At 41.0% G+C, this 12,262-nt stretch overlaps 1 pseudogene; it reads right to left on the bottom strand.

Annotated features, from left to right (window-relative positions):
- Positions 1–12,262, bottom strand: part of LOC115950312 — an 88,274-nt pseudogene that overhangs the window by 10,591 nt on the left and 65,421 nt on the right.

Genomic DNA, 12,262 nt, shown 5'->3' with positions numbered 1-12,262 from the left:
TCTCCGAGTAATCACACTTCCGACCAGGAGGGGCTCGCTTTTGATGTTCAAGACAGAATGGTCTCATTTCGGTTTTTAGGCTCAGATTGGGCCTCAAGGTATGTCCGGGTCAAGGTCATAGGTCAATAGGGATAGGGTCATACATTGTCTCACAAGGTTAGGGCCCAAGGCCCAAAGGGCTTGGGGCCTTGCCCCATGCAGCACCACAAGCCTAGGGTCCTAGGAACAATGGGCCCGGGGCCCTGTCCCATACAGTAGATATATATAAATTCCACTCTTGGGATATGTGAAGAAATGGGAGTGAAATAATTTGAATATTTGCATGTAAAATTGTAAAATAAAACAAATTAATAAGGAGTGAAACCTAAACCTCTTATAATCCTAGTAGGACTAGAATACTTGACCTGCAAAAATAGGCTTGGGATTTACAACACGTTTAGACCTAATGGGTTCTAATGTATATGAGTATATCTAATATTGCCCAGGAAATCAATATGTTAAATCCAAGTCGAGTTAGTAGACATAACAATCAGGAGAGAGAGAATAGAGAAATCTAAATAATACTTTGATTATGACAATAAATTGATGTGGCATTAAGAATAGAGACACCCTTGTGGTTAGTAAATAGTTTTTTTTTTTCAATGTTTTGTTATTAAAAACAGTTTTCTATTTTTTAGGTAAGTTAGTTTTTTTTTTTTTTTTTTTTTTTTTTTTTTTTTTGAAACTCGAACATATCAAAACAAAAATTATTTCTAAATCTCAAAATGCAAAGGAAATTGAAAATAACTAAAGGATTGTTTTCAATTTCTAGTTTTTAAAAGCCAATAAAACTATGTAGAAAACAGTTTGGTAAGACACATTTTAATGAACTCATACTCTAGTTCAAACCACACTAACAATAAAAACAAGAGTTTTGTGATTTTTTTTTCACCTCGCTTTCTCTTGAACAAGAGGGCATTATCTATTTTAATTTTCTCAGCAAACTCGAAGATCCATGATTACTAATATTCGAGATTGAAGGTCTAGATTTTCGAATGGAGAGTGCATACTCTATGAGCTCCTTTGAGTTACCCTTGGAGTGCCTTCACCTCTCATTTTCAATTTCCTCTTTCTTTGAATTCGTTTTGTTAAGTTCAAATCAACATTGCTCACACACTTAATTGGCTTTTTCAAGTTCTTTTTGAGATTGGATTTCACGAACACCTTCATTAGGCATTGGAACCTTTGTGAAGACAATAGCTCATTCAAGAATCAAGTCCTCTCTGATGCAATTTGAAGTTTTGCTCAAGCTAAGTTTGAGATTTCGGCCAACATTAATTGGCTTCATTTTATTCTCCCTCTATTCCCTCTCATCCTCAAGTTTCATCTTCTCTCCTCCAAATTTGTTCTCAATCTCCAAGGCATCAATGCACTTTGAGGCTCTGTGAACTTTTGCTTTTTTTTTTTTTTCTTCTTCTTCTTCTTCTTAATAGAGTTCTAACCTATGGTGTCTGATTTTGATAATTGTGTTTTTTATCATCAGATCAAGACACCAAATAATTTTTGATATAGATAGAGATTGAACCCCAAATCTCTTATTCAACCATTGGAGACTTTACTAATTGAGTTAACTAAAACCCACAACTTTTGCTTTCTTGGTAGAGATTGATGGTGACAAACTCTTTTATGAAATTATGAAATAAATTTTACAAATGAATTTTTTTGCTTCCATATAAGAAAATTTCATTTTTTAGCTATTAATCCAAGAAATTTATAGTAGATAGAAAATGTTCATTTTTATCATTTACCAAATGTGTTTCTAGTCTCTTCTTCTTCTTCTTCTTCTTTTTTTTTTTTTTTTTTTAAAGATATTTTGTTTTTAAAAAGAAGATCATGTTTCTAATTAACTTTAAAACTGAAGAAAACCATTTCTTATTTTCATTCTTAAAAACAAAAAGTTGAAAATAAAAAACAAAGCAAGTACCAAACATATATAGCCTTATTGTGTCCTTCAATTCGACCAAGAGTCTTACAACTCAACTATTAACACCTTTTGGAACTTTTAAGGAAGACATTCAAGGTTCAAATTCTTCCTCCTCCACTGTAATTATTAAATCATTATTATTATTTTATATATGTGTGTGAGCGCACGCATCAATCCATGTAACAAGTTGAAATATTGGACATTTGTACCCAATGGCAAAGGGAGGGGGCAGGGGGGCATGGCCACCTTGGCTTTTATTTTATTTTTGGAGAATCAGGTAGATAATTTTATTTAATCAGAGCTGGGAGAATTTATATACATACATATATATATATATATATATATATATATTTATTTATATATATAAATTCTATGGAGTTCATAAAACAGATTTTATGAACTCCATAACATGCATAAACGGTTAGAACTTAGAACTCCTGTGCTTAGTCCAGTAAACACCCAATTAAACTATGACAACATTTACTGCACCATGTAACTATCAAGTAATTACACTAGACAACAAACAACACAAATCAGAAAACGCAGAGCTACTTGCACTTTTTAAATAATCGCCGATCATTTCATACTGATTAGTTCACATGTACATGGTGTCTATATGACCAAAAAGAAAATGATGAAAAGGAATAGCCTCATCAACGGAGTGTTGATTAAGACTTTGAAAGAAACAAGCATCAAAACTCCATGGTGGTGTTACAGCCAAAACTCTCTGCATGGAGAAAACTCTCATAAGCTTTGCCGTAAGCGTCTTGTTATCTTCCCAGTTCTTAAATGGTCTGACAATGGCCCTTTGTGTATTTTAATTTGCCGGCTTGTCAATACCATCTGTGGAAGCTTTAGAAACTCTTGAAGATCTTTTAGTATCTGCAAGAAACATGGAGAATAAAGACCACCTAGAACTAGAAGAGGCATATGTTAGGTTCTAAAGACTTATGAACTAATGTATTTAGAACTCTAATGTGTAATGTTGGTAAACCATGATCAAAACAGTTGTTAGTCTTGTTTAGACTTACTCAAAGTGTGTGCGTTGTATGTAAAGTTGGAATCGAGTGGCTGCAGAAGTATTAGTGACTTACGGCTTGGCTCGATCGATCGAAGAACAGGCTCGATCGATCGAATCTCGGGCATAATGTTTTTTCTGCAGATTTTTCCAACTCAGCCCTAGCCTATTAAAACGTGTTAGGTTTTATGTTTTGCCCTAAGTATAAAAGGCAAACCCTAGCCACGTTTTTGATGTTGCTCTATTTTGCTGTGTGTGTGAATCTCTTGTGAGATCTAGAGGTGGTTGCCTTCACACATGCTTAGGATTATCAAGAAATAGATTTGATTGAGAGCTTGATGATCATTCAGTTGCTGCACTAAGAAGCTTAAAGAAACACAAGCAGGTGTGCTTGTACTTGCTGGAGAATCCAAGAAAGAAGGAGTCCGTGGTCTCGGAGCTTGCATATGGTCGTGTTAGTAAGTTTCTACTGGTGGGTAGCAGTAGAATGTTAGTAGTCTAAGTCCTATTGTAAAACTTCGATTCTTTCATAGTGGATTTAGGTTTACCTTAAGGATAGCTAGATTAAATCCTCCCCAGATTTTTATCGGTGTGGTTTCCTGGGTCATCATATCTTTGTATTATTTATATTTCCGCTGCTATGCATGATATGATTGTTTGATTGTGATAACCTAGATTTGTTAATTTGACTAAGTAATTACTTGGCTAATTACCTAGGTTAATCTAATTGTGGTTTTAAGGAGTCTAAAAACTAACAGCATAATTATAGACATCTTTACAATGAGCATGTAATAAACAAATATCTACAGGACTTTATGGTTTTGGTATCATATAGCATCTTTTAGAATTTATGAGATGAATGGATTATGTGTTTTGCCATATGAAGTAGAATTCTCTTAGGGTCTATTTGGTTAAGAGGATGGAAAAGTGGGAGGATAGAAAATGCAGAGATGATAGAAAAGTGGGAGTAAAGAAAAGATTTTAGTTTCTCTCATTTGTGTTTAGTTGGGAGGGTAGAAAAGTGGATAAATGGAAAACTTTTTTGTTTTGTTTAAAATAAAGTTTGTAGAAATTGACCATCATATATCTATTAAATAAAACACATAATACTTTTTAAAAAAAATTATGTATAGATAGGCACTAATTAAAGTATATTAAAAAAAAAAAGGCATAACAAAATGTTTTCAAAAAAAAAAAGAAAGCTACACATCCAGAAAAATTCAAAGAAAAGAAAAAGAAGAAAAGAAAAGAAGAAAAAAATAATTAAAAATGAAAACCATCACATTAGTAACAAAGCAAAAAAATCAAGGAAAAAAAAAGTCAACACATTGGTCACAAAGGAAGAAAAAATGAAAGGAAAAAAAAAAAGAAAAAAAGTCAACACATTGGAGACTTGAGGGTGAATTTTACGGGTATTTTTGAAAGATTATATCATGAGTTTCTTCCTCTCAATTTTATCTCTATTTTGAAGAAAAAACTTTTTGGTGAGTTAGGAGAGAAAACACGTAGACCTCACCATTTATTTTCCTTTCTCCCCATCCAACCAAACACACTCTAAAAAAATTTTCCTTTCTATTTTCTCTCCAAAATTTTTCATCCTCCCTATTTCACCTCCAAACAAACACACCCTTGGATCTTATCAACAATTCCTCACTAGGTTCATGATAAGATCCTCATGGTACAGAATGATGTGCCGAGTGCTATTGAAATATTCTAATGCCTTGGCTATTGTCACCTGCATGTCCTCCAGATAACCAATCAGCGCTGTGGAGTTTATTGAAGGCTTGTACTTTTTCTTTTTTCTTTTTTTTGAGAAGGAGAATGCTTGTACTTTGAGAGTATATCAGCCTACATTAATTAAAAAGCTTTCAAGATTATCCATGAGAAAGAGAGAGAGAGAGATCTCTTCGGGTGTATGCACATGTGACTTGTGAGTTCCATTCAATAGCTTAGCTTATCAATCATAGGAATTGGCAAGCACTGAAACCATCCGATGCAATAAATTTCTTAGAAAGAGAAAGATTGCAGAAACACCCTTGCGACTGAAGTACTCAGCTATTTCTTTATGGTGCCACCTTCTAACTAAATCTCTTACTACCCAATGCTCCATTATAATCCAACCTAGAGACCCTAACTCTCCAACATAGCCTTCTGAGTTCTCTGTTCTTGAGCTAGGAAAAAAATAAAACTAGAAGCTGCACCCTACAACTTGCACTTGCATCTCAAAGGTCGTAGCAATGATGTTCGGTCCAAACATCTCACAGCAGCGGCTCAATTGATTGGTCTTCTATTGAGCTTGTTGTTTGTTGAGGTTTAAGTGACCTTGATAGATTGGCTGCTATCAATTAATCAGTTGAGACAGCAGTTGCAGAACTGAATTGAGCAGGCTTTGAGCTTGCTTTGATTAGTGCAAAGTTCTTCACAGCAACATGCTTCAACGATGAACCAGAAGTAGCTCAGTACAATACCCTAGGAGCACAAAGGTTGTAGCAATTTCTTATTGATGTGTATCTGTATTGTGTATGATGACGACTCTGAGAAATGGTATTTAAGTCGTCCTGGAACCCTAGTGCATGAATTCCAAGGTTGCCATTACGAAGCTCCATTGATCGGTCTTCTATCGAGCTTGTTGTCGAGGTTTAAGTGACCTCAATAGATTGGCTGCTATCAAGTAATCAGTTGAGACAGCAGTTGCAGCACTGAATTGAGCAGGCTTTGAGCTTGCTTTGAATGTGTCTTCAAAAGAATCCACTTGTTGAAGATAGCACTACTCAGACTCCATAGAGACCACGATAGAGGTTGAAGAAGGAGAAGGAGAAGGAGAACAGAGGTTGAAGATGATTCAATACGACTGTGTTTTTGTATTCAGCTAAACATACCGTTTCACTAAATGGATAAGTGTCAAATGAACTGTTTTCATTAAAAGGAGTCTTAATGGTGATATGGGGCATTTTGATGTTCAAAGATTAGTTAAAATACGCGCATAATTCTGTAGAAGTTTCTGAATAGAAATTCCAGAATTTATGGGCATTAGATCCGCATAATGTGGAGGATTAGTTGAGCAGTTATGATTATTATGTAATATAAATACAGAGCATCAAGCTCAGATGTGTATTATTGTGATTTTACTGTTAATGAACACAGCTCTTTCTCTCAAGATTTTCTCTCTTCGTTTCTCTCATGTTCTTACCTTTTCCCTTACTTTCTATCACTTTCTCACTCTTCAATTCTTAAGCTTCACAATCACAAGCTTCGTTGACTAGTTTAGTTAATCTTGGAATTAAAGTTTTTCTTCACCACTTGCAGATGTTCTAGACACACTAAACTAAGACTCAAATACATTAAAGGTGTGTTTTGACTCAGATTTGCCAACACATACAAAATATGACCCTAACATTCTAAAATTATGATAAATCAACAAGTTAATCTGATATCAGAAACTCTGTTGCTCTAATGATGTTTGGAGCAATGGCTGTAAATGAATACTTGCACTTATCTATGATTTGTAATGACTTAAGTGTGGAATGATGGCTGCTTATGGTTTCACATTCAAAATAAATAGTGAATAGCAAAAATGTTTGCTTTCTACAAGAGAATCATCGATCTATTAGCTAGCCTGAATTCAAACACATTATTACCTGATTAAGCATCTACTTGAAGCCAACTACTACAAAGCATTGATTTTTTCGAAGCACTACTAATGCAGGACAACCTAGGCTTCCCACCTAGATTAGTCCCACCGTAGACCTTAGGCTTCCCACCTAAGGTGTTTGGATTCACCACCAAACAAACACAATGCAATTTTTGCAAATAATCTGAATAATAATAGTCATAGTCTGTGAATACAAAGGAAATCATCCAGAGCTTTATATGCAGCTTCCAGGAATCACAAAGATAAGGATAAATTCTCCTAAACAATACTAATTTGATAATCCTACGCAATTTCAAATACCAATCCGATAATCCTAAACAAAGGATAATGATGAACAACTAATCCTAACCAACTTAGATACTAATCCAAAATAAACAAATAACTAGGTTACAATCTGAAATTATCCACTAAAAATCTAAAATGAAATATTCAAATAACATTTGGTTATGCTCTTGCATTAACTACTGAACCAATCCAAATTGTAAACTTTATCTAGAGTTTGTATAATTGAAGAAATATTGCTCCTCCTATCCTTAACAGAGAATATTTCCCCATTAGAGCTTACAATAAAATGACTATTTAATAGGGTCTCAAACCATCCTGATCTCTACATTGATACAAGGGCAAAGAATTGTATAGGATTATGTTCACACTCAATTCTAGTTGAAGATGATAAAATAGAGCCTGATGGGCCTACCTTAATGGGCCTGACGGATCGGAACCATTGGGCCTGTGTAAAAATGGTCCCACGCACTTCGAAGGCTCATCGCTGACAGACATAGTGAAGGCCCATGATCCGAAATCCCTATCGCCTAGAAAAGCCCTAAAAAGGGAAATCCTCGCACACCACGTTTTGGAATCCCACATTGGAAAGATTTGGTAATCAAGAAGAAAGGCCACCTCTCCACCACTATAAAAGGACTGACACTCTCGCAAATCAAGGTACAATTAATTGACCCTCTCTAACGCTCTAAAGTGAAGAGACGAATTCTGACTTGACCTTCGGAGAGCGTTTGGCCGGCACCACACCGGTGCTCTCTAAAGGTTTTCTTCGATTGTTCTTGTCGTGCAGGTTTGCTTTGAGTCGCGAGTACGGTGTGACCTATTGGTGACAATTTTCAACGTCATCAGTTGGCGCCGTCTGTGGGGAAGATCACTTCCTAGACAAAAGAGTTACATGGTACTCACTCGCTCAATGGCAACCACGAATGACGTTCAAGAAGAAGAAGCCCCTACGACTGCCCTTGAGAAACAGGTCAGGACGCTCGCCACAGCCGTGGAGCGCCTCACTAAACAAAACCACGACCTAGAAGAGCAGCTAAACCAAAAGAATGCGGCGGTCAATAACCAAGGAGCGGATCAAAAAGGGACCAGCGCTGAGAGGAGAAATCAGGACGGACAACAGGAGAGTAACGCCCCGAGCAGACCAGTGCGACGGGACATTAACATCCCTTCCCCGACGGATACGGTTCCACAATCCTTCATCGCGGAGATGCAGGCGATGAAGGAACAGATGGATGTAATGATGAACGCTCTCAAGGGTCGAGTGTCAAGTGATCTTGACGACCTTGTCAACCGGACTGACTCGCCATTCACGACATCCGTCAACTCCTTCCCCCTGCCGAGTAAGTTCTGCATGCCAAATATGGATAGTTATGACGGAGTAAAGGACCCTCTAGATCACCTAGAGACCTTCAAGACCCTGATGCACCTTCAGGGAGTGGCGGACGCGATTATGTGCAGGGCCTTTCCTACAACCCTAAAGGGCGCAGCAAGGATTTGGTTCAGTCGGCTAGCACCCAACTCCATCAGCACCTTCAAGGAACTGAGTGCTCAATTTACTACGCACTTCATCGGAGGACATCGGTATAGAAAATCCACGGCTTGTCTAATGAATATCAAGCAGCGAGAGGAGGAGACGTTGCGAGCCTACATATCACGCTTCAATAAGGAAGCGCTCTCGATCGACGAGGCCGACGACAAGATATTGGTAGCAGCATTCACGAATGGGCTGAAGGGGGGTAAGTTTTTGTTCTCTTTGTACAAAAACGACCCTAAGACCATGTCGGAGGTGCTTTACAGGGCCACCAAATATATGAACGCTGAAGACGCGCTATTAGCCCGAGAAGATAGACCCAAGAAAAGAGACAGACAAGAGGATCCCCGACAGGACCAGGGGCGGAAGAAAGGAAGGATGGGAGACCGAAGGGAGGACAGACGTCCAAAACCCACGGGCGGAAGGTTCACAAGTTTCACCCTGTTAACCGCGCCGATAGACCAAGTGCTAATGCAGATTAAGAACGAAGGGTCCCTGACGTTCCCAGGAAAGCTGAAGAGTGACCCCAGCAAAAGGTCCAGAGACAAATATTGCCGCTTCCACAGGACCAGGGGCGGAAGACAAGGAAGGATGGGAGACCGAAGGGAGGACAGACGTCCAAAACCCACGGGCGGAAGGTTCACAAGTTTCACCCCGCTAACCGCATCGATAGACCAAGTCCTAATGCAGATTAAGGACGAAGGGTCCCTGACGTTCCTAGGAAAGCTGAAGAGTGACCCCAGCAAAAGGTCCAGGGACAAATATTGCTGCTTCCATCGTGACCACGGCCACGACACCGCCGATTGCTACGACTTGAAACAGCAAATCGAAACCCTTATCCGACAAGGGAAGTTGCAGAAGTTCGTCAACAAGGGGAGAACGGATCAACCCCCACAAGAATAACACCCCCGTCGAGAAAACGAGCGACCAAGACCCCCATTAGGAGACATAAGAATGATTATCAGAGGAACTGCTGCGGCCGGATCGTCAAAAAAGGCTCGCAAAACATACCTTCGGATGGTACAGAATGTCCAGTTGGCGGGCACAGTGCCAAAGATGGCAAAAAGAGAAAGCCCTGTTGTTGGGTTCTCGGAAGAGGATGCACGGCGCCTACACCATCCACACGACGATGCCCTCGTCGTCAGCATGCGGACAGGAGACTACAACATGCATCGAGTGTTGGTCGACAACGGCAGTTCGGCCGATATCTTGTACTATCCGGCATTCCAGCAAATGAGGATTGACAGGGAGCAGCTAATACCGACAAACGCCCCGCTCGTTGGTTTCGGAGGGAGTAGGGTATTCCCTTTAGGCGCAGTAACGTTGCCGGTGACAGTAGGGAATTACCCCCAACAAATAACCAGGAACGTGACGTTCTTGGTGGTCGATTGCTCGTCCGCCTACAATGCTATTCTTGGACAACCTACGCTCAACTCGTGGAAGGCTGTAACATCAACTTACCACCTAATGATCAAGTTCCCAACGGAGTATGGGGTAGGAGAGCTACGCGGAAGTCAAGTTGCCGCACGAGAATGCTACGTAGCTATGATGGAGATGCAAGACCAAATCCAGGCCTTGAACATAGAAGAGCACCGAACGATGGCAGAACCCACAGAGAAGCTGGAAGAGATAACTCTTGACAGTTCCAATCCGGATAGAACAACCAAGATCGGAATGCTTGCCAAACCCGCAATCCGTCAAGAACTCGTAGCTTTCTTGAGGAGCAATAAGGATGTGTTCGCCTGGAGCCATGACGATATGCCGGGAATCGATCCCTCGATCATGGTACACAAATTGAATGTATTGCCCTCATTTCCACCCGTCCGACAAAAGAAGAGAGTGTTCGCACCGGAACGAGACCAAGCAATAGCGGAAGAGGTCCGCAAACTCCAAGAGGCAAGCTTCATCAGGGAAGTCTACTATCCCGATTGGCTGGCGAATGTGGTAATGGTGAAGAAAGCGAGCGGCAAGTGGCGGATGTGCGTGGATTTCACCGATCTTAACAAAGCGTGCCCTAAAGATAGCTATCCCCTTCCAAGGGTTGACGTCTTAGTAGACTCGACGGCTCAACACCAATTACTAAGCTTCATGGACGCTTTCTCGGGTTATAACCAGATCCGCATGCACGAGGCCGATCAGGAGAAGACTTCGTTCGTAACTAGCCAAGGACTATTCTGTTACAAAGTAATGCCATTCGGCCTGAAGAATGCGGGGGCAACATACCAAAGGCTAATGAACAAGATGTTCGCGCAGCAAATCGGGAGGAATGTCCAAGTCTATGTCGACGACATGCTGGTGAAGAGCCGGAAGGAGGAAGACCACCTGGAAGATCTAAAGGAAACATTCAGTACACTTCGATCCTACAACATGAAGCTCAATCCGGGAAAGTGCGCATTCGGCGTAACGGCAGGCAAATTCCTAGGGTTCATGGTTTCCCAGAGGGGGATTGAGGCTAATCCGGACAAAATCCGAGCCATAGTAGAGATGGCCCCCCCACGAAATGTGAAGGAGGTACAAAGCCTTAACGGCAAGATAGCGGCATTAAATAGATTTGTGTCGAGAGCCACGGACAAATGCTTGCCCTTCTTTCGCACATTAAAGAAATCCTTCGAGTGGACGGACGAGTGTCAGCGAGCGTTCGAGGAATTAAAGGCGTACCTATCTTCACCACCCCTATTGAGTCCCTCGCAACCTGGTGAAGAACTTTTCCTCTACTTGGTTGTCTCCTCTGTCGCCGTCAGCGCGGCCTTAATTAGAGAAGAGGATAATGCACAGAAGCCTGTATACTACGCCAGCCGGGCGCTCCGCGGTGCCGAAGAAAGATACCAACCTATGGAGAAACTCGCTTTTGCGTTGGTCACGGCGGCTCGCAAGCTCAAACCCTACTTTCAAGCCCATACCGTGAACGTAATGACCGACAAGCCTTTGCGAAGGGCACTGAGTAATCCTGAAGCCGCAGGTCGACTGACGCTGTGGGCAATAGAATTGAGTGAGTTTGATATCAAGTACCGTTCACGTGTGGCCATTAAAGGATAAGCTGTAGCCGACTTCATAGCAGAGTTTACGCGTGACGAGGACAAGGGGGCAGAAGAACCCCCCCAGTGGAGCATCTACACCGACGGATCATCCAATCGGCGAATTGGAGGGGCCGGCATAGTATTGCGGTGACGGCAGGACTCGACCTAGCCAAAGCCGCCGGAGCTGAAAGTGTGGTCGTTTATTGCGACTCTCAAGTCGTGACCAATCAAGTAAACGGAGATTATGAATGCAAGGGGGAAAGGTTGAAGAGATATCTTGATCAAGGGCGAGAGCCAACGGGCTAAAAGCGACGGTCGTCCAAATCCCCAGGGGAGAAAATGAGCTCGCCGATCGGCTAGCCAAAGCCGCTTCAGCAGAACATATGATGACACCGGGTAATGTACTTTCCTTTGTTCAACTCTTTCCACTAATAGACCCCGACAACATGCAGGAGATACGCTCCGAAAGAAACTGGACTACACAGATAACTTCATACTTAAAGGACGGGTTACTGCCAGAAGAGAAGGAGGCAGCGAGAAAGCTAAAAGTCCAAGCAGCAAGGTTCGTCTTGATAAAAGACATTCTTTACAAGAGAGGTTTCTCCCGCCCTTATCTAAGATGCCTCGGGGTCGAAGAGGCAGACTACGTAATGAGGGAGGTACACGAAGGGATATGCGGGAACCATTCTGGATCGCGGTCGTTGGTGCACAAACTGGTACGAGCTGGATATTACTGGCCAACCATGCAGAAGGATGCCGAGTCTTACGTTAAAAGCTGCGACAAATGCCAGAGGTT

Source organism: Quercus lobata, chromosome 6 (genome assembly GCF_001633185.2).
Source record: "Quercus lobata isolate SW786 chromosome 6, ValleyOak3.0 Primary Assembly, whole genome shotgun sequence".
Classification (NCBI taxonomy): Eukaryota; Viridiplantae; Streptophyta; class Magnoliopsida; order Fagales; family Fagaceae; genus Quercus; species Quercus lobata.
Note: the sequence above shows the minus strand (reverse complement) of the source record. Positions and strands in the feature narration are given on the sequence as shown.